General features: G+C 46.7%; 1 pseudogene; it reads right to left on the bottom strand.

Annotated features, from left to right (window-relative positions):
• LOC130392336 (collagen alpha-6(VI) chain-like) lies at positions 1-27,223 on the bottom strand (annotated as a pseudogene).
• Between the last annotated feature and the right edge of the window lie 498 nt (positions 27,224-27,721).

Genomic DNA, 27,721 nt, shown 5'->3' with positions numbered 1-27,721 from the left:
GCTATCAGGAGCAGCTATCAGGAGCAGCTATGAGGAGCAGCTATGAGGGAGCAGCTCCTTGGACAAAGACCTTCTCAGAGATAAAATCAGACGACATGGGCTCTTACCTTGGGAGCAGGCTGTAGGGAAACAAAAGAAAGAGTTTAGCTACGAATGATGGATCGTCCCAAAGAGCCAGACATACAACTTGTTGACTTCTGAACTCTGATTCCTGAAGCTACATTTGTCTGTTTATAGTATGCTTTGATTGTTCTCAGTCTCAACTGTAAGTCCCTTTTAGATAAAAGTATAACAGACTGTGAAGAGAGAGACACTTTAAAACTATCTGAAGCACACTATTTGGGATATTTCCGATAGCACCAATAACTTTTGAGGAGCATGTTGCTAAATTTTTTTATAACATTTGTACTTTAAATGAACACACATAGGACAACAATTTCAATGTGCTATTAGCACATGTACGCTAGGTGTCCACTCTCTATATACACATATGAGCATGCTTATTCATATCTGGATGCTTGTGATACACATGCTTGTGATGCTTACCGCAGTTGTCTCGGATGTAGGTTATCAGCTGACACTCCTAGGAGATCAGAGATGACCGTGATGTACGTTGGGTAGACACAGGATTGTAAAACACTTTGGAATTGAAGTTTGTACTTACAGACATGTTCCGGTTCCCTGGAGGACCTCTGGCGCCCTGAGAGCAGAGGACAGGAGAGGAGGGGGTTAATTATCATCCTTACCGAAGTACTCCTCACATCAGTGGTTCTCAAACTGTGGGTCAAGCAGAGCATTACGTGGGTCCCAGCATTACCAGCATTTTTGAAACCCAGTTCAACGTCACCTTTTCCATTTATTTGTTCATCCATCGATTTAGAGCACCGCAAGTTTATTTACACCTCACTTCCATCCTTTCCTCCCTCTCTCTCCCTCCCTCCCTCCCTCTTCTCCATCCCTCCTTTCTTCTTCCCTCCCTCCCTCCCTCCCTCCCTCCCTCCCTCACCGTATGTCCAGGATGTCCTGGTCCTCCGGTCACGCCCGATTCTCCAGGATATCCCGCGACTCCCTGCAGCATCGCCAAGCATCGTCACGGCAACGACAACAAAAAGACTAAGTCACAGAGACCATCGAAAAACCACAAAACATAAACACAGGAAACGTATGTGTATATATGTATATATATGAATACACAGCAAACACTCTCTCATTTACTAAAACACACACACACCCACTCTCTATCTCCAACTAACACATGGCGTCACATACCCCCCTGCCGAGGTTTCCTTTGGGCCCAGGGTCTCCATGGGGTCCGTCTAGTCCGCTGTCCCCCTGGACAGGAAGTACAAACACACCGTCACGCACTAGACCTCTGAACAGGAAGTACAAACACACCGTCACCCACTAGACCTCTGAACAGGAAGTACAAACACACCGTCACACACTAGACCTCTGAACAGGAAGTACTAACACACTGTCACACACTAGACTCAATAAGTGTGCCTGAATGGTGTATCGCTTTAAATGTTCCTGCCCAAATACATTTTGGGATGGCATTAACCCCTTTCCTATCGTAATGGATGGGCCAGTGTGACCTAGGCTAAAGGAGGTACGGAAGGAAGCATTGAAGCACCTCTCATGGCATTGAGAGAATTCAAACAGCCCTTATCATGGCTGCCACTGAAATACCTCTGGTCCATTTCACCATAGGATCCAAAGTAAAACAAGACAAGGACTTCCTAGGCTGCGGTCAAATAGTTTACTTATATGTATGTTGTTGATATGGGTATTATCCCGTCCAACAGAATGAGAAGGCTCTTACTGGAACACCAGGATATCCGGGGAAACCAGGATCTCCCTATCAAAGAACAGGACAAAATGTTTTGGAATCCATTTGGAATCATTTGGACTTTTATGTACAGGACATTATGTTACATTAACCTCAATAGGTTAATGTGTCTATGTACTGCATTTGTGTGTGTGTGTGTGTGTGTGTGTGTGTGTGTGTGTGTGTGTGTGTGGTGTGTGTGTGTGTGTGGTGTGTGTGTGTGTGTGTGTGTGTGTGTGTGTGTGTGTGTGTTTCGGGGGGGGGGGTTCTCACCTTAGATCCTTTTGGTCCAGATATTCCATATCCATCTCTGCCATCTTGCCCCTGGAAAAACACACACAATTAAAACATTGAATTAAAAGCACATCAGGCCAAGCTAATTCACACATAATCACCCAATATATACATACTACTCCCTTCCACACACACACACACACACACACCCACACACACACACACACACACACACACACACACACCACACAACACACACACACACACACACACACACACACACACACACACACACCACACACCACACACACACACCCGCTCCAGCATCTTACTGGCATTCCTCTGGACCCCAGTGGTCCCGACACTCCTTGTGGCCCCGAGTCGCCTTGTTGTCCCTGGCAACATAACAACACAGCACGACGTCACCACATTACATCAAATCATCACAACATGATGTCACCTGACCACATACTGTAGTAGCCAATCTGATCTTCTCAAATCTAAATATAATATAACAATTGAAATGGTGAACCAGGGGACTTCCTGTCAGATCACAGCATAGCACAGGATGTGATCTCACGTACCTTCTGTCCATTGGCTCCAGGTGGTCCAGGTATACCGCCTGGTCCATCAGCCCCTGGCCTGCCCTGGAAATGAGCAAAACACACAGAATCAAACACACAGCCCATCAGAATCAAACACACAGCCCATCAGAATCAAACACACAGCCCATCAGAATCAAACACACAGCCCATCAGAATCAAACACACAGCCCATCCGAATCAAACACACAGCCCATCCGAATCAAACACACAGCCCATCCGAATCAAACACACAGCCCATCAGAATCAAACACACACACTAAAAGTATTCAGTCAGGTGTAACTGGACATATCTGTTTCCGTTCAGACGGGTTCAAACTGGTTCCGGTGGCTCTGATGGAGTACTGACCTGAGTTCCAGGAAGGCCCTGGATTCCTCTGGGGCCCAGTTTACCTCTGGTCCCTTGGGGTCCCTAAAGAAAGCAGAACCCTAACTGAGTCAGGAACAGGACCCCACATACACAGACATACACACATAAGCTGTGTTCGAAATCGTTCCCTATCCACTCACTCACTAATCCCTATATAGTGTTCATGATATAGTGCACTATTTAGGGAACGAACAAACGAGAATTCGGACACTACGCTTAAGATTTCTAAACGTCATTTGCGTCAGTAAATGCGCCGGGTATTTGAGTGACGCAGACAGATGCGCCGACATCATGTAAACAAACCGGGCACTCACGACGAAAGCTGGATGTTGTATTGATGTTGAATGTTACATTTTCTTGTTTAATTAATTTTGAATGTTAAATATTCTATGTTAAATCCCAAATAAATTGTTGACATTTCTAAACGAAAGCCGGAGACTCCATCATTAAATGTATTCGTTTTCGCTATACACACACTATATAGTGCCCTATATAGTGGACCACTGAGAATTCGAACACCCTACAAAATGGCGTGTACCCTATTTAGTGCACTACATCCATGATAGGGAACGATTTCGAACACAGCTACAGAGTAGTGTTTGTAGTTTCATACTGGTTCCACTGGGCTCCTTTCTGAAAGCCCCCTGTGGTTTAAAACCTACCCGGGATCCTGAAGGGCCGCGGCTTCCTGCTTCTCCTACAATGCCCGACTCTCCATTCAGACCCTAGAGACACCACACACACACACACAAACACACACCATACACCACACAAACACACACACAAACACACCACACACCACACACACACACACCACTCACACACCACACACCACACAAACACACACACACACACACCAAATTAAACACAGTGTATGGCAGCTGACAAAGCAGTTGTCCACAAACTGAGATGAGCAACCAAGTCTTTAATATCCCAGGTGAGGGGAGGGGAGGAGTGGGGAGAGAGGGGATGAGAGGGAGGGGAGGGTGAGGAGTGGGGAGAGAGGGGAGGGAGGAGAGGGGAGGAGAGGAGAGGAGGGGAGGGAGGGGAGGGGAGGTGAGGGGAGAGAGAGAGGGAGAGAGGGGGAGGGGAGGGGAGGTTAGATGAGGGTGTCCTCCTACATTTTCTCCCATGGGTCCTCGTCTTCCTTTGGGTCCCTGTGGAAGGACACATGTGGTCAGGACGGGTCCAGAGACATGATAGAGAGCCACCTAACATGAGAACATGAGACAAGATCTTTCTTTCACCTCGTTTCCCTCGATTCCACTCTCCCCGTTCACGCCTTCCTTCCCTGGAATGCCCTGGAGAGTGTGTGTGCGTGTGTGTGTGTGTGTGTGTGTGTGTGTGTGTGTGTGTGTGTGTGTGTGTGTGTGTGTGTGTGTGTGTGTGTGTTTTGAAGAAAGAAAAAAGTTAAGTCCAATTGCTGATCTGAGAGACAGACAGAGATAAACACAGGTACAGAGAGTGAGACCGAAAGACAAAGTCAGAGAGAGAGAGAGAGAGAGAGAGAGAGAGAGAGAGAGAGAGAGAGAGAGAGAGAGAGAGAAAAGGACATGGACGAGTGAACATTCCTTTACATTCATTGAGAAAATGGTTCCCAACAGGAGGTTCCTTACCGGCATACCAGCGTTTCCTGGTTCTCCTTTTGGTCCCTCCTCTGCATTGTCGGATCCAGCTGCCCCCTGAGGCACACACACACACACACACACACACACTTGATTTGTGTCATGTCCAATAAGGTTATGAGAATTTGGGCATGTTTTGCACAGGTAGCTGATCGTTTAATGAAGGATATACAATGTAGAGATGGAGAGACACAGACACAGAGACAGACGGAGAGAGAGAGACAGACAGACAGACAGACAGACAGACAGACAGACAGACAGACAGACAGACAGACAGACAGACAGACAGACAGACAGACAGACAGACAGGGAGAGAATACCGGGTCTCCTCTGAGTCCTCGCTGTCCTTCATCTCCTCCCTCTCCACGGATCCCTGTGTTGCCCTGGAGACGATAACATGGGTCACAGTTCACACAACGTCATCATGACATCACATGCCCTAACCTCTACCTGCTCCTGAATGACATCTATCTGACCGTCATTGTAAGCCTGCTACATGACTGATTAACATAAGTTTTTGTTATTAATAAAAAAGAGCAGTTTACCGCATTTCCCGGACGTCCTCTGTCTCCTAAAGCTCCCTTCAAGCCTGCTTCACCCTGAGGATGCACACACAGACGTTACCACATTAAATATGACAGGTGGTGTATTTTACATGTAAGATGGTGTAGATGAAGCTAGCTGGTTACCTGCTGTCCGTCGACTCCATCCATTCCAAAATCACCCTCTTCACCCTGAAGGAGTAAAAATGAATCAGACCTCCTTTCACCTCCTCCTCGTCTCACCTCCTCTCACCTCCTTCTCCTCTCAGCTCCTTCTCCTCTCACCTCCTCCTCCCAGCTCCTTACCTCCTCCTCTCAGAGTTCTGTCCCACCATTCCTCCGTGATACCCAATCTCTGACTTCACTTCCTGGACTAAAGAATGGTTTCCTGAAGGTTCAGACCCTCACCTTGTCGCCACGGTGACCCCGATTTCCCTGTTAATCAAACAACAGAGAACAAGATTAAACACACACTTTGCCAACTACCGCTGTCATTCAAATGTCCACAGAACGATCAAAACTCAAGTCTACTGCTTTTATCATGAGTAGAAGTACTTCTATGTGTCTGTCTATGAATAGTAGTTGTGGGGTTAGATGTAGTATAGCTGTAATGGTGAAAGTAGCAGGATTAGTGGTGCTGTGGTCCGTCTGTCTGTCCATCTGGGCTGTGTGTTCACCTTCTGTCCTCTGGTCCCTGGGCATCCCTGGGTCCCTCGGACCCCTGAGGGCCCGGGATGGCCTCGATCGCCCTGCAGGAAAGAGAGCAAAAGAGAGAGAGAGCGAGCGAGCAAGCGAGGGAGTGAGAGATAAGAATGAAATACAGTCTCCAAAGTCTTCAAAACGTTCTTAAATCCGCCAAAAACAACTGCAACATGAATGTCAACATTACTCTGATGTCCAAGTTGGGTGATGCAAGTTTTTCCTATTCTTGTATTCGACACCAACGGAAAGCAGAAAATAAAGAAAAGCTGATACAGGCTCTGAGAGTATGTATGACTGTGAGCATATGTAAATGACTGTCATAAAGTACATGTTATATATGGACGTGTATGTATGCTCATGTTTGTGTATGCTCTTTAGTTTGATTTTTATATAATTGTATTTCAATAAACCGATAACTATATTAGGAAAATAATACTCACGGCAGTCCCTTCCTCTCCTGGGAATCCTGGATGACCTTTAGGTCCGGGAGCACCCTGAAAACCACACACACACACACACCACACACACACACACACACACACACCCACACACACACACACACACACACACACACACCACACACACACACACACACACACACACACACACACACACACACACACACACACACGTTGTCAGAGTTCACATCTGGAGCATCCAGCTGAGTTCTGGGTTCAGAAGGGCTGTTGGACTGAACTTCAGATCCATACTTCAGAATTTATTCCATCAAAGTTGATGGAACAAGGGATCCTACCGGCCGGGAAAATATCTAAATTGTTCTTCGGTTTATTGATGCAAACAACAATGAGATAAAAGAACGGCTCTTGACAATAGCCACTGCAGAGGACGGGGATGCTAGGACTCTCACACAAACCGTTATCTCCTAGCTGACTAAGACTGGATCGAGCACCGACAAAATACTGAGCCAAGTGTACGACGGGGCCTCCGTGATGTCGGGCAAACATGGTGGAGTACAGAAACTCCTCCAGGAGGAACTGGAGAGAAATACCATACGTCCACTGCTTCAATCATCAGCTCTATTTGGTGGTGGTGGTGCAGGAAATGTCCCCAGAGCAGCCTGTCGTAGAATTCTTTAGTGTGAGTAACCTGTTGTATAAGTTCCCGCAGTCGCTGTTCAAAGGGGAGATGCTAAAACATCTGCTTGACCAACGATGGACCATGTGGCCACAGTGCAGGTGATAAGCAAAGCACATGAAAACATTTCCCAGCTGCTGACAGAACTCGACACACCTTTGTTCCCAGCCGATGTGAGAGTGGAAGCGGTGGGAGAAAAAGTGAGGCCCATCTTGGATTTGACCGGCACAAAACTTTTAAGCCCACGACTTGCAACGAGACGGTTTTAGAACGTCGCAGGGGCGGTGTGAACTGGTCATTGCAAGGAGTCGCAAGGAGTTGCAAGGAGTCGCCAGAGATTGAACATGTCAAATCGCAAGGTCCAGTTTTAGAACGCGGCGATTTACCTATTTCTCTTCAGCCAATCACAGCACAGAACAACTTGTACGTCACGGCCTTACTCCGCCCGGTACCGTACTGTCCACTCCAGTGTACAAATATACGAAGATGCAGACTTCTGGTCCGAGGAGAGGGAGGAGAATTGAATTCGCTTGCTGGAGGAGCAACCTGTCCTTTACGACGTTGGCAGTAAGGGGTATAGCAACAGGGACAGCAAGAAGAAAGCATGTTGCGACATTGCGGTGGCACTTGGTGTATCCGGTGTTTCAGTTCAACTCGTGACCGTGTTAACTGGTGACCATCAGCCGAATGCGTCGCTTGTTGTCGTGGCTACGCCAGCTGTTGGAAATCAGGACCAGACACCGTAGCTGTCCTTGCGAATACCTCTTTGTTTTGTTTTTCAATAAAATGTCAAAAACATTCCCATCTCATTCGTATTTGGAGTGTAATTGGAAGAAACTTGTCACGTAGAACCTTTTTAAGCCGGAATAAATGAAAAATGAATGCTTATAATATGTTACATTACAGGAATTGAACTCATACCATTGTGGGGGGAAATAATAATAAGGTTGGATTACATTCCATTGTACCGTAGACGCACAGAGAAATTCACCGCCAAAAATAATAAATTCTTCCTGAAAACACGAAAGGCAGCCAGCTCAACTTGTGACCCTACTATCCATGTATAGTTAAGACCATAAATTGGTTGCGTTTCCAAAAGTAAGATGCCATTACTTCCAGTTATTCAAAACCTAATGTTGTGTTTCCCTCCACTGCTCGAAAATAGCCCAAAAAAATGTTTTGTGCTCATTCTATCATTTCGGTAGCTTGATGTGATGTTGTCCCCTTTTACTGGATCGTCTCTGTTAGCAAAGCAGCGACTTCGGAAATCAACGTGACGCAAGTCACATTGACGCCTTCAACTGGATGTATCGGCGTCTTATTTTTGGAAACGCGACCAATTCATGGTCTTAACTCTACATGGATAGTAGGGTCACAAGTTGATCTGGCTGCCCTTCTTGTTTTCAGGAAGAATTCATGATTTTTCTACTACGGCGGAGAAGTTCTCTGTGGGTCTACGGTACAACGGACTGGAATCCGACCTTATTTGTTTTATTATTTTAAAACTGCAACCATTTCACTCTCACTAACATAATTAGGCCTGTTTATAATGAAGTTATCCATCTCCAAGTAGTAGTTGAGCCGATGGTAAACAAAGGCAGATCAAACTGAAATTCAACTAACCTGACTTGTGATGATGCTGTTTGTTGCTGGTATTTGTACCGAGCACATGATGCAATGTTGCGAATGTTTTGTATGTTTATGTTTATTACTCGACTGTGTGGCGAGGCATATTGCTGTTGGCGTCATGCTGTGGTATTTAATGTGCCGCCGTGCACATAATGCAAATGTGTTTTGTATTTGGCTGTTTGTGTTTGTTAATGTGTACTATTTGCGAGCTGCGTGCTGTTGATCGTTAAGCTTGTCAATCGACGTGTGAGGCGTTCATACGCTGATCGTTAAGTCTGTCCAGTGCTTCCAGATCTCTGGCGTTGACCTTTCACCTTTGCAGCTGAGGATCCTCTCAAACCTCGGCTTCCTTCATGTCCCGAACATTTACACATGACACCACAGCACTCTCGCTCGGCCACGGCGTCCTGGACGAGAGAGAGAGAGAGGGAGAGGGACAGAGAGACAGAGAGAGAGAGAGACAGAGAGGGAGAGAGACAGAGAGACAGAGACAGAGAGAGGGAGCAGGAGAGAGAGAGAGAGAGCGGGAGAAAGAGAGAGTGTTGTGGAGCAAGAATACGTTTATTTTAGTGTAGTTTAGTTTAAGGGTGGAATTACGGTCTGTTCAGTATATTTAGTTAAGGTGGACTTATGATCTGTTTGGTATAGTTTAGTTCAAGGTGGACTGAGGATCGTTTTAGTATAGTTTGGTTTAAGGTGGACTCACAATCTGTTTAGTATAGTTAAGTGAAGGTGGACTTATGATCTTTTTAGTATGGTTTAAGGTGGACTTAGATCTGTATAGTAAAGTATAGTTTAAGTTGGACTTACGATCTGTTTAATATAGTTTAGTTTAAGGTGGACTCACGATCTGTATAGTATATTATAGTTTAAGGTGGACTTACGATCTTGTTAGTATAGTATAAGGTGGACTTACGATCTGGTTATAGTTTAGTTAAAGGAGACAGAGTCTGACGTCTCTGGTACTTTCACAACGAGTAAAGACTAGTAGTGGGGGATATCTCGGCCATGGTTGAGAAGAATTGGGGGAAAGGAGCTTTGGCCTTGACTCTCTGAAGTCCATGTTGAACCGCGACATGGAGGAGAAGGGGATTGTACTCCCGGAGCTGAGCTACCGGACTGCCGCCAGAGCTTCGGCGGCAGTTCGGCAGCTCCGCCGGATTCCCTGCCAGGCAGTCACATGGCAAACTGAAAAATTTGTCATCTCTCTTTTTGTAGGGAATATCCCTGCTTCTGAAATGCGCGAACATCTCCGCCCAGCGCTCGTCCGCTTGTCCACAAAATCCTAGCTATGCTCTGATTGGAGGGGGGTGGGGAAGTTGGAGGTAACTTTCAAATATGCCCCCTTCCTACGTAGGAGGGGGCGCCGAATCTGACATGCTCATTTGGTAACTGTAGGCGGGGTACTTTCAGAAACTCGTATCTCACTCACAAAATCATGTACAGACTTTTTGACAAGTTTGTATGCGTTTGGGAGTAAAAACCAAAATAACACCCCAAATCCAAGGAAAAGTGTCGTTTTCATAATATGTCAACTTTAAGGTGGACCGTATAGTCCACCTTAGTTTAAGGTGGACTTCCGATCTCTTTAGTATAGTTTAATTTAAGGTGGACTCACGATCTCTTTGGTTCAGTTTTACGGTAGACTTACGATCTGTTTAATATCGTTTAGTTAAGGTGGACTCACGATCTGTTTGAGCAAGGTACTGCCCACGCTCTGCATGCCCACGCTGAGGGGGACCTTGTAGCCGAACCCTCGACCGAACTCCACCATCTGGATCTGGCTGGAGTCACGCACACCGTCAAGCGCCACCGCCAGCAGGGCATTCACCCCTGAGAGACAGACAGGGAGAGAGAGGCAGACAGACAGGGAGAGAGCAGACAGACAGGGAGAGAGAGGCAAACAGACAGGGAGAGAGAGGCAGACAGACAGGGAGAGAGAGGTAGACAGACAGGGAGAGAGAGGTAGACATACAGAGAGAGAGGCAGACAGACAGGGAGAGAGAGGCAGACAGACAGGGAGAGACGGACAGGAATGACAGGGAGAGGGATACAGACACAGTGAGAGAGATAGGTAGAAATAGAAAGAGCGACAGAGAGAGAGCAAGAGAGAGAGAGAGAGAGAGAGAGAGAGGAGAGAGAGAGAGGAGAGAGAGAAGAGAGAGAGAGAGAGGAAGAGAGAAACAGCAAGAAAAATAGGTCAACATTAATGTGCAAAAAACAATGTGTTAGGGAGAATAAAGTCAGGTATAAGTCCCAAGTGCATCCTGGCCTAACCAGACAGACGCAGCAGCTCAGACTGATGCTCCAGCTTCATAACATCTTCATCCAGACCATCTGTGAAGACCACGAGTACCTGGCACGCACACATACACGCACAAAAAATGAGGACACATTCAATACGCAACCTTAACCCCTAACCCTAACTGTCTAAAGTAAAACTGCCTAATCAGATGAGTGTGAGAAAAGATCTGTTTGTCGCACAAAGGGGAGAGCTATTACATACGACCTCAACATCAAACCCAGTACCTTTATAATCACCTTTTATTGATTTATTGTTAATGAATGCCCAACAAGATATTACATTTCATGCTACTATCCATAACCTCAGCGAAGTTCACACCATTACATGTGTTCCCGATGGTTTCTGCTGTGCTGTACCTTGGCGCCAGCATTGGACTGGGTCTTGAACTTCTCCTGGAAGGAGGTGAGTAGGGCCGTGTTGAAGAAGGTGGTCTCTGACATCTGCAGGTTCATGACCTTGTCCACCACCGCCTCGCTGAACGGCTCAAAGTTGAAGTCGTCCAGGACACGCCCGTCTTGGCTGACCAACCGGAAGGCAACGTTGGGTTTGATGGGCGTTTTCTGGACGCAGCAGAGGCCCTTGAGTGTGGACACACGGTGGAGGATCTCCGGCAGGGCCGCCCGGAGCTTGGGGAACCCACTGACAAGCAGCTGGGACCCGGAGCGCTGGGACATGTCAAAACCAATTGCCACATCGATACTGCAGGCTGAGTTAGAGAGAGGGTCTGAGAGAGAGAAAGGGAGAAGGAGAGGGAGAGGGAGCGGGGGAGAGAGAGGGAGAGAAAGAAAGAAGAGGGAGAGGAGGGGAGGAGGAGAGAAAGGGAGGGAGAGGGAGAGGAAGAGTCCTTACAGACTTACCGTAAACAAATGAAGTAAAAATATACTGTGCATCGAGATGCAGGCAGATGGACAGAAGGACAAACCGATTAACAGATTAAGTCTAACCAGGCTTTTTGCAGATGGCTTTCACCACCTTCTGCTTGAGCTTGGCCAGTCCCCGTAGTCCTCGACCGTGAAGATGAGGTTGGTGTCGTTCGTGATCTTCTTCAGATCCAGCTGGTTGAAGACACCGACGCCAATGACAATGATCTGGATGCCCATCCCCCGGAGCACCTCGGCCTCCTGCACCGGGTCGTCCAGGGATCCATCATCCATCATCACCACCAGGTTCTGGGAGACGCTGCTACTGATGCGGCTCCCGGTGGACGCCTCAAAGTAACTCTTGATGAAGTCCAGCGCTTTTCCAATCTTGGTTCCTTCCTTCTGCCGCACCATATCCAGGATGTTCCTGGTCACCTCCTCCACCGTGTGGAACTGGTTTAGGTAGAACTCCTTGAGCGGCTTGCTGCTGAACTGGGCCACGCCCACGCGCACCTGATCCTTGCTGATCTTGAAGCTGCCGATCAGGTCGGTCATGAAGGTCGTCATGTTGCTGAAGTTAGTGTCGGTGATGGTCTCCGATGTGTCAACCAGCAGAACCAGGTCCGTTTTCTCCTTCTTACACACTGGGAACACATGGAGGACTTAAGGGTCTGGTTCAGTGCTCTACTGTACTATATAATACTTTATGCACTACTTTCGACAATACTGTTGAAAGTACGCCACTGTAGTACAGTATACAATACACCCTACTTCACCATATGTTTTACTGCACTGTATGTTCTACTATTACAGTATTCTATTCTGTACTTTACAGTACAACTCTCTTGAATGTATTACCCTTATTTATTTTTGACAGTCCGACGGACAGAAGATATTAATGACAGTCAGACGGACAGAAAGATAGTTACAGGAATGGTTAGCGCTGCAGAGCTCACTGGAGTAGTTTTTGTAGAGGGTCTTCAGGGCGTTCAAAGTTGTTCAACGAAGAAGACCCTGGAGGGTTCCCCGGCCATGATCACCAGCTCAGTTCTTGTCGGAACCCTTCACTCGATGCTGAACACGCTGATGCCCTTCTCACGCAGCGCCTCGGATGGAGCCTTCAGGTCATGTCGGTCGGTGCCTCACCGTCTGTGATCACCAATCAGGATCTGGGGCACCTCGGCGGCTTGGCGGCCGCCGTACTTCTCATCAAAGAAACTGTAGGGTGGTAGTTCAAGGCCTTGCTTGTGTAGGTGTTTTCCGGTCGGGGACTTGAGCGCCTGGATGGCCCTCAACACCTCGCTCTTGGAGAAATTGTCTTGAGGTTGAATTTGGATTCAGGTTCGTTGGAGTAGAGGTGACGCCAAAACGCGTCATCTTCTCGCCGACGGTGGTCATGTTCACGACGGACTGCATGAAATCAGCATGGCTGCGAAATTGCCGACGCTGAGCTGGAGGAGCCATCGTACCAAGAAGATGATGTCTGCCATCTGAGTCTTCTGGCACTCTAAAGCAAGAGACAGAAGACATTCAGGATAAGGCAAGGAAATATGTGGACCTTGTGTAGTATTGTAAGGTCTTGAAAATATTGACTAAACTGCAATACCTACCATCATCTTCAAAATGGATTCATTGTTTGAGTATTGATGTTATAGGGCCATGACGATGAAAAATTGCTTTAACATTTCAAACTCAACTACATTTTATCAGTATTTAATAGTACAATTGACTGTAAACATAAATGCATGCAAATGTTTTCCCTGAGATGGATTTTGGATTATTTGCTGGAGTATAATATGCAAGTGCAATTCCTACAAGTATATACACGCACTCAACCCTAGCGTTGTCTCACCTCTCTCACAAAGACGCAGATTCAGCTCGCTCTCCAAGTCCTTCAGGGCATCAAAGTCCCTCTCAGTGCCAACACGAGGTCACTCGGAGCCACTGATCTCCCAGAAGCTGTGTGGTGTTGGCGTTGACCACACCGATGGAGAAGATGGTCACAACCTTTTGCCTCAACACACCTCAGCGGCCCCTTCACCTGATCCTGGGACTCACCATCAGTGATCACCAATCAGGTTCTGTCTTATTCCCCGGCACGACCCCCCTTGGCCAGGTCAAAGTACAGGGAGACTTCGGTCAGGGCCTGGCCCGTGTGCGTGCCCTCCGCCAATGCTGCTGCAATGTTGTCATAGCTTTCAACATTCCTCCTTTGTCATGGAAGTTATTGAGCTGGAACTCCATCGTCTTGCTGGTGCTGAACTGCATGACTCCCACATGCACCATTTCCTGTCCAACCTGAGACCTGCCAATCAAAGCTTTCATGAAGTCCTTCATCTTCTGGTAGTCTTCTTCCTCTGATGTTATCAGAGCCTTCGATCAGAAGAGGAGATCCCCTGGAATGTCCTTGCAGGCTGTGGACAAGAAACATATTCAATGTAAGCCCTTCTTCTTTCATATTACCAACTTTGAGAAATAGGAACAAGAAAAAAACAAAATTAGTACTCTTACACATTGAACCTGTACTATTCAACCAATGGTTGAGTTGCAGTACAATCGGAATAACATGGAAAGAAATGTGCTTACCATCTGGTGAACAGATGTCCAGTGATAATGTCGTCCTTGATAAATTTTAAGGGCATCAAAATTATTCACCCCAGACAGGTATTCTGTGGGCTTCCAGCGATCTCCTGCAGCTCTGTCTCAACTGCTTCCTTCACTCCGATTGCATAGATGTTGACACCCTGGGTTCTCAGCTTCTCTGCAGGCAAGTTGGACCTTGTCCGCCGACTCTCCCGTCCGTGATGACAATGAGGTGCTCAGGGACTTTGTGCCCTCGAGTTTTCATGGCTCTCTCAAACAGGGGCGCACATGAAGGACAGGCCACGTCCGGTCTCGGTACCGCCGCCAACCTTGATGGATGCTCCTCCACCGCATCCCCCAGGCTTTTGCTGTCAGGTGTACGTAGTCAGGTCGAACTCTAAGGTGGGCGAGTCTGCATATTGACACACCCAACGCGGATATGGTCCGGGCCGATGCGGTAGGTGTTCAGGAAGTTATGACGAATTTCTTTATGTATGTGAAGTCCGTCGTGTGAAATACTTGCTGATTGGTCGATCAAAAAGAATATGTCGGGCCTCATCTGTATGCATACATCCTGGAGAAATAAAGCAAATAATGTTTTAGAATAGATCTTTATTTCTGGTGTAGTGAGTTCTCATCTGAAAGGTCCTGGACTCCATACCCAACATAAAAATTAAAAAAAAAAAATTGCAATTGTATCGGGCCCAAACCTTCTTTGATGTCAGTTCTTCTCTTGTTGACTGCAATGGCCTGACGGAAGATGTTGCGGCACATGGTCTTTCACCAGGCTCTTCTGCAAGGTCTTCAGCCTGACAAAACTGTCAACATCGTACACATGCATGGTTCTAGGGTGCGATGCAATCTGCACCAGCTGGGTCCTGTTCGCATCTTTGATTCCGATGGCGTAGATGGTGACCCCATCACGACGCAGGTCTGCCGCCTCCTTTTCCACCTCATCCTGAGATTCTCCATCAGTGATAACCACTTGCAACCTGCTGGACGCCTTGGCTTTTCCGTCCTCCTTGCTGTTTGACAAAGACGTTCTCGCGAGCAAACTTCAGCGCGAGGCCTGTTTTGGTGCCTCCTCCATGGTAATGCAAAATCTTGATGAACTGGAGGATCTCATTCTTGTTATCGAAGGTATCGAGGTAGACCTGGCCTGCAGGATTGTCCGCTGTACATGACTATGCCAACCCGTACTCTGTTTGTCTGGACGTCAAGGCTTTCCACCATATTGTGCAGGGAAAGAGAGCACCAACTGAAAGCCAGCAGTTTGATACTTCCCGATTTCGTCCACAATGACACCAACATCAGCTACTCTGGAAGCTACACAATCTGCAAATAATGAGGGGGTTAGGACTATGTTTTATAATTTGGAATAATTAACCAATTTCCAATACAGATCGAAGTAACTCAATATATAACAGAACATTGGTTACACTGACCAAAATCCCAAGTCAGTCATTGATGATCCTCACCCTCAACTACGCCCATATGCTCTTCCTCAGTCTCAACGCTGCCTTCAGCATGGGCACGATGTTGGCAGACTGGTAAACGTATGGGGCACTTGGCCACTGTCTTCATCTGGTCCGTCTGCCCGAGCCGAGGCCAATGCCCATCACCGTCACCCCCTCGGACTTCACCCGGCGGGCCGGTTGGTAGATGCTGTCGCTGGAGTTGGCCCCGGACTACGACCACAAGGAACTGCCGGAAACCCAGATGCTCACGGCTCCGGCCCTCGGTACTGAAGAAGTTAGTGGCGGTGTAATTCAGTGCGCCACCCAGGTTGCGCGTGCGCATTGGGACTGCCTTGGATCACCCTGAGACGCTTAATGCTGGCCACCACCTCCTTTTTGTTCTTGTGCTGGTTAGGGAGAAATTCCAACTTGGTTTCCCTGGCCGTACCGGGCCAGGCCGATGCGGTGGGCGTATCTCCCACGTTGAGCTGCTGAACCAGGCGCACCATCATGTTCTGGGTTAGCTTGAAGTCGGCCGCGGTCAGGCCACTGTCCACCAGGAAGTAGATGTCGGAAAAGTTTGCACCAAAGCTGGGAAGGAACAACTTGAGTAAAACAGAATGGCGGCATTAAAAGGAGTAGTATTGAAGATAGAATCATTACTAGAGCTGTCAAGCGATTAAAATATTTAATCGCGATTAATCACATTAATGTCATAGTTAACTCAGGATTAATCGCGATTAATCACATTTTTTTTTCTATGCTAAATATCCCTTGATTTCTTTGTCCCATTAATTTTTCTCATTTTAATGCTCTTATCAAGATGGAGAAGTGCATCGGCTTGGCCTTGTGCAAATGTTTTTTATTGATAACACATTGGCATATACTGATCAAAACAGGAAGATACAAAAAAAAGCCTATAGTGCAATTAAACGATGAACATACAAACATACTGCCTTGAAACATAGCAGTCAGGCTACTGCTTCTTTGTTTTGAGGCAAAGAAAAAAAGAATAATCGCGCGATAAAATTTTTACGACGTTTAAAATTGGTTTAGCGATTAACGCCGTTAATAACGCGTTTAACTGACAGCCCTAATCATTACATATATATATTTAGTATATGCTACGCGTGAATCTCCTAAGATGACGCAATTTGATTGGTTCGGTATCTCAGGATATTGGGCAATATCCCATGATTGAGATTTCAACTCGGGATATTGTTTACATCGCAAAAAATTCTGTCTCGTCACACTATTAAAACAAATAAATTCTGGCAAAAGTGTAATCTTTTTTATTTTTGGAGTGTTCAAGTTTGTTCAGTATATACTAAAACATTCATTCACCTGAGGTCATATTGGGGAATAACCCCACTATTCACTTTGCCTTCGGTGTATAATTGTTAAATATCATTCGTTTTTAACGTTCGCTTATCGATTTTGTTTGTTGTGTGTGGACCTGAATGCCTGCATGTGTGTGTGTTTGGTGTTTCTGTTCATGGGAGCATGTGTGGAGATGCCACCATACCGTCCGCTGGTCCTCAACGGTCACACAGAGGATCTGCAGCAGCCTATCGAGGAGCTGCTGGAGGGCCTGGTAGCTGTTGATGCTGAACAGGAAGCGCTTGTGCGGGTCGGTTGGCGATCTCATGCAGGTTCGTTGAATTGGAACTGCCGATGGCGATGGCGAACACGATCACCCCCTTCTGCCGCAGCTTCCGCGCGGGCTCAATCACGTCGTCTGACGAGTCCCCGTCCGTGATCACCACGGCGATCTGGGGCACGCGCTGTGCAGCGCGACTGCCCCCCTCTGGGGTGAAGAAGGTCTGCTGGAGGAAGGTGATGGCCTTGCCCGTGAAGGTGCCTCCCTTCCGGTGCTGGATCTTGCTCACCTGGTCCAGCAGCGAGTCCTCGTCCATGTGGTCCTTCAGCAGGAACTCCTCGTAGGCCCCGTCGCTGTACTGCGCCACGCCCACACGCACCTTGTCCGCGCCCACATCGAGGTTCTGGATGAACTTCTGGAGGAAGAGGAGCATCTCCTTGAAGCTCTCTGGGCTGATGCTGGAGGAGCCGTCCAACAGGAACACGATGTCCGCCAGTGATGTCTCATTGCATTTTGGGGAAAGAGAAGGACTGGGTTGGGAGAGGAAAGGGTTGTGAGTTTGTGTGTGTTTCTGGATGAGGCTGGAAAGTCAAGTTGAAAATGGTTCAATGCTAATGGTAATAATGCTAAGATTGAACACGATTGTTTGTTGCAAGTTTTTCCCAACTGAATAGGATAATTAGAATCCATGGAGCTTAATGGGACTGTGCACAAATTACATGATTTGGGTTTTTGCAAAAAGTGAACTTAACCCAATTCGCCACAAGGTCAATTTTGGATGAGCATGTGTTTGTGTTCATGGGAGCATGTGGTGGAGATGCCACCATACCGGTCCGTTGGTCCTCTACGGTCACACAGAGGATCTGCAGCAGCCTGTCGATGAGCTGCTGGAGGGCCTGGTAGCTGGTGATGCTGAACAGGAAGCGCTCGTGTGGTCGGTTGGCGATCTCATGCAGGTTAATTGAATTGGAACTGCCGATGTCGATGGCGAACACGATCACCCCCTTCTCCCGCAGCTGCCGCGCGGGCTCGATCACGTCGTCCGACGAGTCCCCGTCCGTGATCACCACGGTGATCTGGGGCACGCGCTCTGCAGCGCGACTGCCCCCCTCTTGGGTGAAGAAGGTCTGCTGGAGGAAGGTGATGGCCTTGCCCGTGAAGGTGCCTCCCTTCCGGTGCTTGATCTTGCTCACCTGGTCCAGCAGCGAGGCCTCGTCCATGTGGTCCTTCAGCAGGAACTCCTTGTACGGCTCGTCGCTGTACTGCGCCACGCCCACACGCACCTTGTCCGCGCCCACATCGAGGTTCTGGATGAACTTCTGTAGGAAGAGGAGCATCTCCTTGAAGCTCTCTGGGGTGATGCTGGAGGAGCCGTCCAACAGGAACACGATGTCCGCCAGTGATGTCTCAGTGCATTTTTGGGAGGAGTGAGTGTCTGGGTTGGGGTAGAGGAAAGGGTTTTGTGTTTGTGTGTTTCTAGATTACGAAGCTGCAAACACAATTCGAAAATGGTTCATGCGGACATTGAACAGGATGGTGTATTGCAAGTTTTTCCCAAGTGAATAGGATAATTAGAAATCATGGAGCTGAATGGGTCCGTGCACATTATATGATTTGGGTTTTTCAGAAAGTGAAATTAACTCAATTTGCCACAAGGTCAAATTGAGATGTTTCTGGCAAGGGAATTGATCAGTTTAAAGAGAAGACAGGAACAAGAGAAGACGGTACCTGTTAGCTGAGCTGCGTTGCCGTGGAGACACACGGTGACCATGAGAGCAACAAAGAGGAGGCCCCTGATCTCTGCCATGTTATCACGTGCCTCTCAAGACCTTGCTCTTCCTGAGAGAGAAAGAAAGAGAGAGAAAGAGAGAAACAGAGAGTGAGAGAGAGAGAGAGAGAGAGAGAGAGAGAGAAACAGAGGGTGAGACAGAGAGAAACTGAGAGGAAGTGAGAGGAAGTGAGACAGACAGACAGACAGACAGACAGACAGACAGACAGACAGACAGACAGACAGACAGACAGACAGACAGACAGACAGACAGACAGACAGACAGACAGACAGACAGACAGACAGACAGACAGACAGACAGACAGACAGACAGACAACAGACAGACAGACAGACAGACAGACAGACAGACAGACAGACAGACAGACAGACAGACAGACAGACAGACAGACAGACAGAGAGAGAGAGAGAGAGAGAGAGAGAGAGAGAGAGAGAGAGAGAGAGAGAGAGAGAGTGTGTAAGCTGGATAGTAGGGGCTGGAAGGAAACTACATTTCTGAAGGCACTAATATTATATACATTTCCTCCATACTAATAATGCATATAATAATGGGTTTATAATGAAGGCATAACTTAACTTCTTATGTGATTTAACCAAGGAGCACTGAGGAGTCTTCAAGCCCAAGACCCACTAAATCATCTCCCTCGGTCTGCTACATGTTATGACCTCTGGAGACAGATCGACCCCCCAAGACTACTCCACAAAAGTAATCTCCTGGGATTGGTCACAAGCGTCTGTTAGCTTTGGCTTCTTAACGTGGCAAGTCTTGTAGAGTCCAACGGTGGTTACATGAGCATTACTCGCCCAGGAGGTCAATAGTGAGGAACACTGACTGGCTGCTATATAATGGCAGGAAGCTGAATCCCAGCCAGCAAGGTTACGCCAGTGTAGATAAAGGTCTGGCCATCGACCGGGCGCTGGAACGCCTCTGATACTGCCTCATGGGTCATGTGTTTGTACTCCTCACTGACAGTGCACCCCTATCTGGATGTCCAAAAAGACGGACAGATGTGAGAGTATACAGATGGTTCTTGGTCTTACAACAGCTTTTAGATTTTTGCTGACCACGGACCAGTGCCAAACATGGGAATACCGACGCCTTGTCACGCTCTAGCAGGAATTAACCCTTTCTCGGAAACTCTCCTTTTACCTCAGCTCTGCCTGCCAGTACAGAAAACCATGCCTGAATGTTATCATCAGCTTCATCCATCGGAATAACTCTTCTATGTAACTGGAGACCAAATAACAGCATACTCTAACAATGGCCGCCCACTCCTGAGACCCAAATTGAAATTCACTGAATGTCACGGTGAGCGGGTGGCAGCCAGGCAGGTAGGACCCAATAGCAGACAGTTCAATAAAAGGATAATTTATTAACGCAAAAGGCAAGTGTAACCCTGTCAATATAAGGGCTACTAAAGCATTAATTGGAGGGCTATTGAAGGCATATACTTGGTTAAAATGTTGTATTGATCATCATCTAACTATTTAGTTTGTGTATGAGGTTACATTACGACGTTGGTTTTCGATTGAAGTTCAATATAAGTAACTTTTATTTTGAAGTGTGAACTGTTGTTTGCGGGAGGAGTTTGTCGCGTGAGAGTGCCGTGCTTTGCGCACGCAGGGAGATGAGACGGAGAGGAATGCATGTGTTTATGCTCCGAGCCAGAACAAGCCACTGTGCTATTCCTTTAGTCAGATAACCGAACGCAGATACAAACAGATGAACCGTCAGAGCGACGCAGTTCTCTTGTGAAAATACTTTCGGTGAGTTCAACCGTGGTCTGACTCATGAACGTGTGAAGCTAAACATATGCTAACGGCTAGCGCCGCTAATTAAGCCCGTCTACGTGAGGGTCTGTAGGGAATGCGGTTTCTACACGACGTAGTTGACTAGTTCTGCACACTTTATGAGAGAAATATTGGTTATATTGATGTTAAAGAGGCTGTGTACATTTCGAAGTGCATTGAGGGTTATCTTATTGAACTGTGTGATGTACTAAAAAGAGGGTTTTCCCTTCTTTATCGTTAGTTGTCTCGCGCCGCCACGCGGGCGCTGTTTTGATGCTGCGGGAGGGCCACAGCAAGTTATTTAACCTTTGGTAAGAGAAATGCCTCATTGACATTTTGGTTTCTCTTGTTGGTTTATGAATGTTTGCACTGGTAAAGAGTTTCATGCAACATGTATAACGAGGACCTTTGAATGTAGATTTAAATATAGATTTATTCAGACTGTTGAATGAGTCATTTGAATGCAGGTTTTTGAATATTATTCTGACTGTGTTATGCAGGTCTGGTTTTTCTTTTTGACGCTTGATTGATTCCACACTGACCGATCCCGTCCAAAGATGGCGAGTTACCATTGAACCAGGATCCACTGACATGAACATTTGAAATTCTTTGGACCGGTTGTGAGTTATCGACTGAGTGGTAGGATCCGCACGGCCACTACTATTCCGCATATCGTGCGAGAATCCAACACGGAACAATCACCACACAAAAGAGAAAATTACAATCCCGGGTTACATTTTCTTTTATTTCCTACTTGGGCCCAAGGTTATGTGATTTATAAAGTATAAGGTTATGTTTGTTTTGTACTGTTTAAAGAAACAACTTTTGAATAATAAGTCATCAAACTAAACTGTGTCGTCTCATTAATTATCCATCTTGCTCCAGTATTCAAACCTAGTAATCTGGCCCAGAATATTGTTGTATAAAGAATTCTTAATCTGCTAATCCAAAAAGGTGTTACACAAGGAACACCGAGAACACGGGTGACGCGGGGAACACAGGTAACACACAGGACACAACTCACCACGAACTACAATGATCTGACAAGGAACAAAGGAAAGACAAGGGCTTGAATACCAAACCCACACAGGGCACGCAACGAGTAACAGCTGAAACACATTAGCGGAGGGAGCAGTAATCACACAGGAGGGAAACTTGACCGGACATGGGGAGAAACAAGACAGACAGGGTGTCCGCGGAGGTCTTAAAAGTCTTAAAAAGTCTTAAATTCATTTTTCTAAATTTAAGGCCTTAAAAAGTCTTAAATCGTCAAAAATGTCATATGCTGGTCTTAAATTTATAACTCGGGAGGTCTTAAATTTGTCGGGGCAGGGCTATTAAATTTTTTATTTTTCTCGCGGGACTTTTCGGGAAGGAGATGTAGAGAGGCTACTTTCTTGCTAGCTGCATATATAAACGGATGTCTAAGCGCTTGCTAGCTAGTCTGCAACAATGGGTTGCAAAAAAGTTCAACGTCAGTTGGCTGGAAGACGTCCGTTTCCGAGGTTGGCTAGCGTCCGTTGCCAACCCAGAACAGGCCAGATGCATTCCGTGCAAAAGTAGCCTACATTCAAGCTCGGCACCATGGGGATTAAGGCTGTCGTCGGCCAGATGCAGAGCCAAAAACATAAAACCTTTGCCAGGAGCCACACACAGACCCCAGCCATTTCTACGTTTTGCATCTCTGCCCCGGCGCCACCGCCGCAGACGGTCCGCACTGCTAGCACTTACCTGAGGGTAGCATTTGGTGCGACACCAACACTGAAAGCGGAGGTGTTGTGGATTCTAAACACAGTGGTCAAGCACCAGTCCTACAACTCGAATGAGGGGATAGGAGATCTCTTCGGTTTGATGTTCCCTGACTCTCAAATCGCGAGCACCTTTACTGCTGGAAGGGACAAAACGGCGTATATAACTCGCTTCGGACAAGCGCCTTTCATCCGAAATGAGCTAATCTGCAGCGTCAACAAAGCCGATTTTGTTTTGACGTTTGAGACGTTGAACCACGCCACTAAAAGCAAGCAACTTGACGTGCACGTCCGATATTGGGTCGGAGATCAAGTGCATTCCCGGTACTTGGGCTCGCAATTCATGGGGCCCCACATATATGGGGGTAAAAGGGAAGATGATACATAATATTTTTTAGACAATATGCAGAATCTTTTTCCGGACGAATTAACACGGTCGGCTATTTTTGCCAGCACGCCACCCTAGCCATATTATGGGCAACCGTGTTCCCCTTGGCTGTGATTTGAACTTTGAATTCCTCGTAGGAGTTCATAATAATACATTGCTCGCCTTGGATGAAATACACCGCTCTTGCGCGATTTATTTTGCATAAGGGCGAGTCAAATGACGCGAGAAACGCCCGTTCTATGTGAACGCGCATTGAACCTAAAGCGGAAAACCTGGTTCAACTAATTTAATCTAAAGTGAGCGTCGTGGTACCATTTAACTGTGATTGCGAGTTGCGGCTGTCGAGCCAGGTTTTCCCAAGAAAGCCTGGGTATGTTCAACGAGGTTCGTGGTATACCCCCCAGGTCTTACTGAAGGCATTTATTTAATGGTGGAAATATTATCAGTGGCGTAAATATCGACTGCCCGGGGGCCCAGACGCTGTCCCCCCCCCCCTCTCAACAACTCACAACTTGGGTGCACCATAAATACCCAAATTAAAAATTTAGGCGCCCCAGTGCACCCAAGAAAAAAGTTACTCTGGAGCCCTGGAGTATCACTTTATGTTCAATAAACAGACAGAAAGTAAACTTGAATGAGTCTCATTGAGTGACACACATGCTATGCTTGGGTTGTAATACAGCGGGATCCCCCCCACCATCGCGGGTTTAAGGTCTTAAATTTCATTCAAGGTGGTATTAAAAAGGTCTGAAACCTGCAGATACCCTGACAGAGATACCAAAGTAAAACAGGAAACACACAAAAACAAGACAAGGAAACCGACAGACCATGACAGTAACCCCCCCCCCCCCCCCCCCCCCCCCATAAGCAGGGCTGGACAGGCCATCGGGCGTACCGGGCAATGCCCGGTGGGCTGGCAGGCCTTTTTGGGCCGACAAGGTTTACTTTTTTTATTTTTTTTATGGAGCCGGCCCGGCCCAGCCATGTCACACAGCCGAAGGCCGAGGTCCGTTCCTTCCCTCTCGGTCGTGCGGGCTGTCAACTTAACCTGAAAGTTCAATAAAACTTTGGCCCAGGCCATAACTCATGATTGGTTCTGGGCTGGCCCTGGCCCTATCACACACACAGCAGAGGGCCGAGGTCCCGCACCTTGGGCCTCGGCTGTCAATCAGTCAATCAGTCAATCAGTCACGTCACTAACTGACAGAAAAATGGAGAAGAAACGTAAAGGAGGCGTGGAGAATAGTGTCAGTGAGGAAAGTAACCAATCGGAGCGGAGGAAGAGGGCAACTCCCCACTCTTAAAGACTCTTTGTCAAGAGAGTTCAAACCCCCACAGATGTCTGAAAGTGGTGCGCCCCATCCTTAAAACAAGGCTATGTCTCGCATCACATACGGAGCCTCTCTCTCTTTAACTGTTCTTTGACGCTCCGAACCCCGTCCCTCCTGTTCCTTCCTTTGCCCTGTGATGATACAGAGCCGGTTCTTAAGGTGCCCCCTGTGAGGACAACGCAGTGTCTGGGGGGGGTGACGGAGGCAGTGCGGCCACCTGGGGCCCGAGCGGATCCGAGGGAAAAGGGTACGACAGGCCCTCTCACATAATCTCTCTCTCTCTCTCTCTCTCTCTCTCCTCTCTCTCTCTCTCTCTCTCTCTCTCTCTCTCTCTCTCTCTCTCTCTCTCTCTCTCTCTCTCTCTCTCTCTCTCTCTCTCTCTCTCTCTCTCTCTCTCTCTCTCTCTCTCTCTCTCTCATACTTTAGGGTGCCACTTTGACTTACTGTGTTATAATTTGTTGTTTTAGTTAGTGTAGGCCTTAATAAAATAATACATATATTTTGTATTCTTCCTGTTGTTCTGTGTTCTTGCATTTTTTGCTGATTGTGAGACGGTTCAAACTACATATTATAAGCATTAGTAATTTCAGAGGGGATTTGACCTAGCTGCAAAAGTCTCTGCAAGTATAGTGAAAGAGCGTATACATTTTTTAACATGGTTACTCTCTACTTCAATGTAGGCTTCTGCGCTTTATTTTAATTGTTGAAACAGCTCAATCTGCGGATATATCCTCAGGTATGTTGTGTCCCTCCGCATGTCGTATAAATAATCATAGTGGGCTGCCATGGCCAAAAATGCCAGGGCCATTTTTTGGTCCCAGTCCAGCCCTGGATCTAGACCAAGCTCGGGTCAGCAATAGCCGTGTTTGAATGATAATGAATGAATGGAACGTTGCATTTTTAATGTCTACAAATATTCCATACTAGGGAGCCAATCAATGAAACCTTATGCAGAATCAGATAAAGTCGGCTCTCTTGCTGTGCAAAGTATGTTTAAAAAATCAGCACACCTAGTTGTCACACAAGCTATTTTTGATTTTTGGAATATGGAATTATTTCAGGGGGGGAAATGCCGTGAATAAATATGCACAGTGCGTTCAGGATTAGGACTGATATATATATCTGCCTTGGCCTAATCAATTGTGTTTTAATATCTTTAGCATTCATATTATTGCAATCTATTCTTTTCGTAGGCTACTCTGCGGTTGGCCTTGATGGGGAGATATTTTAACCCTTTTTAACCCCATTTTCCTGCGACATTCCTGCGTCTCCCCCTGCGTCACAGCCCGCTTCAGCACCATGTCAGTGGACAGGTACAATCCTACGAACGTCGTGAGTGCAGCGAATGCGCGTTCATGTTAAGAGGAGTTTCGGGAAACGCTCCAAATAAATTAACGATGGTTCGAAAGATCCATCGTGAGAATGATCGTACGAGCGAAGATCCGTCGTTATCGGGAAACCCAGCCCTGTACAGTTTAACACCACCCAACACTAGTGGTGCCGAAATGATGCCTCATGAAACGGCCTCGCAGCCAGATGAACCATCAAAGTGGTTCGACCTCGAAGCTTCAAATGAGTACGCTAGGGACACCTAGTGGTGAATGAAATGATGATGAAAGAAAGTTTCCTGTGATGATGTGATGTTTGCTTCGTACAACATCAAAACATTTGAGAATTAAAGTAATTTCAGTGATACGTGTGAGTGTGCCGTTCATATATATCTCCCGAGCTCATGGTAGAAAACATAATTTGACAACGATTTTAAGTCATTCCGGGCAAAATAGAATGTCTTATCAACTACAGTAGCCTACTAATAATTGTAATAATAGAACTGCATGATGAATGAGAATGAGTGTGATTAATTACATAGCCATTAAAGTGATCTTGGAACTGGGTAGTGTCTTTTTTTTGTAAAAATGTGCCAATTGTGAACCCATATCGCGGAACAGCCCGAGATAAAGCCTCGAACGTCACACGCTACGTCATTTCGCCCATGTGAATCCTGCTCGATACGGAGCTTCGCTGGGGGAGGAGCCGAGGTACTCGACACCCGCCCCGATGCCTCGACGTAAAGCATAACATCACTACCCAACACCACCTGACTCAGCTTTATAAGGAAATTACATGAAGGGTCAAGAAAAGGAGGAATAATCCATCAGGGGAATTAACGATCCCAGACTGTCTCAGATCGTCTCATATTCAAATGGTTCTTTTGTTTAAAGTTTCCTAACCACTTGCAGGCGAGAATCCCCTTAAATCAGAGGAAGGGAGGATTCAGAGACAGGACAGACTCTTAAGACTGTTTGGTATTTTGAATTCATAAGCCTATTGTGATAATTATCAATAGTGTATAATTCCCCATAATTATCAGTAGGCCTACAAGTAGTCTAGCTAAAAATGATGCTCAATAAATTACACTGTAATAATATACACCATATATATGTTTACTTCTAGTCCATGTTGCTAGTTACAGCACTCAAGCAATACCTTTGACAGATGTACACACGCATCTATAGGCTGTTCAATATTAACTTAATGTTCAATATTTTTTTCCTTTCTGCGATCAATCGATCTAAATAAAAATCGAATCATGCATTTACATTGCATAATGACTTAAAAATGACTGGCCCAATAACGCACCCATCGTATCCACTTACTGCTGAGTGTGTGCGTGCGTCCTCTTGGCGCGCAGGGCAATGATTCCCGTGTCAGTGTCCACAGATGAAGTTCCACTCAGCACTCGAACCCTCAACACGGAGTAAGGTCTCGCTGCAGCCTGTAGACATGGTTTCTCAACGGGGGCGGTACCGCCCCCTGGGGGGCGTTGGCACAACCTAGGGGGGCGCTGGGAACGTGATTCCATTTTTGGGGGGGGATTTTCAACTTTTTTTTTATTATTATTATTTTTTGGGTGAAAGAATAATATTAATAATAATAATAATGACATTTATATAGCGCTTAATATGGTACTCTAAGACATATTACATATTGCCCTATCAAAACTATGTAAGACAGACTAGGAATAAAAGGAAAAAACAGGTTAAACATGAAGAATAAGGTGGGAGTTAGGTGGGGAAGGCTAGTGTGAAAAGGTATGTTTTGCGTGCAGATTTGAAAGAAGAGAGTGTTGGAGAGACTTTGATGTGGGAGGGGAGTGAATTCCAAAGGGTGGGGGCAGCAACTGAGAAGGCCCGATCACCCCAAGTCCGTCGCTCAGTCCGTGGAACTTGTAGCAGGTTGGCAA

Source organism: Gadus chalcogrammus, chromosome 11 (assembly GCF_026213295.1).
Source record: "Gadus chalcogrammus isolate NIFS_2021 chromosome 11, NIFS_Gcha_1.0, whole genome shotgun sequence".
In the NCBI taxonomy this organism is placed as follows: Eukaryota; Metazoa; Chordata; class Actinopteri; order Gadiformes; family Gadidae; genus Gadus; species Gadus chalcogrammus.
The sequence above is the reverse complement of the archived record's forward strand: the minus strand, read 5'-3'. Positions and strand labels throughout refer to the sequence as shown.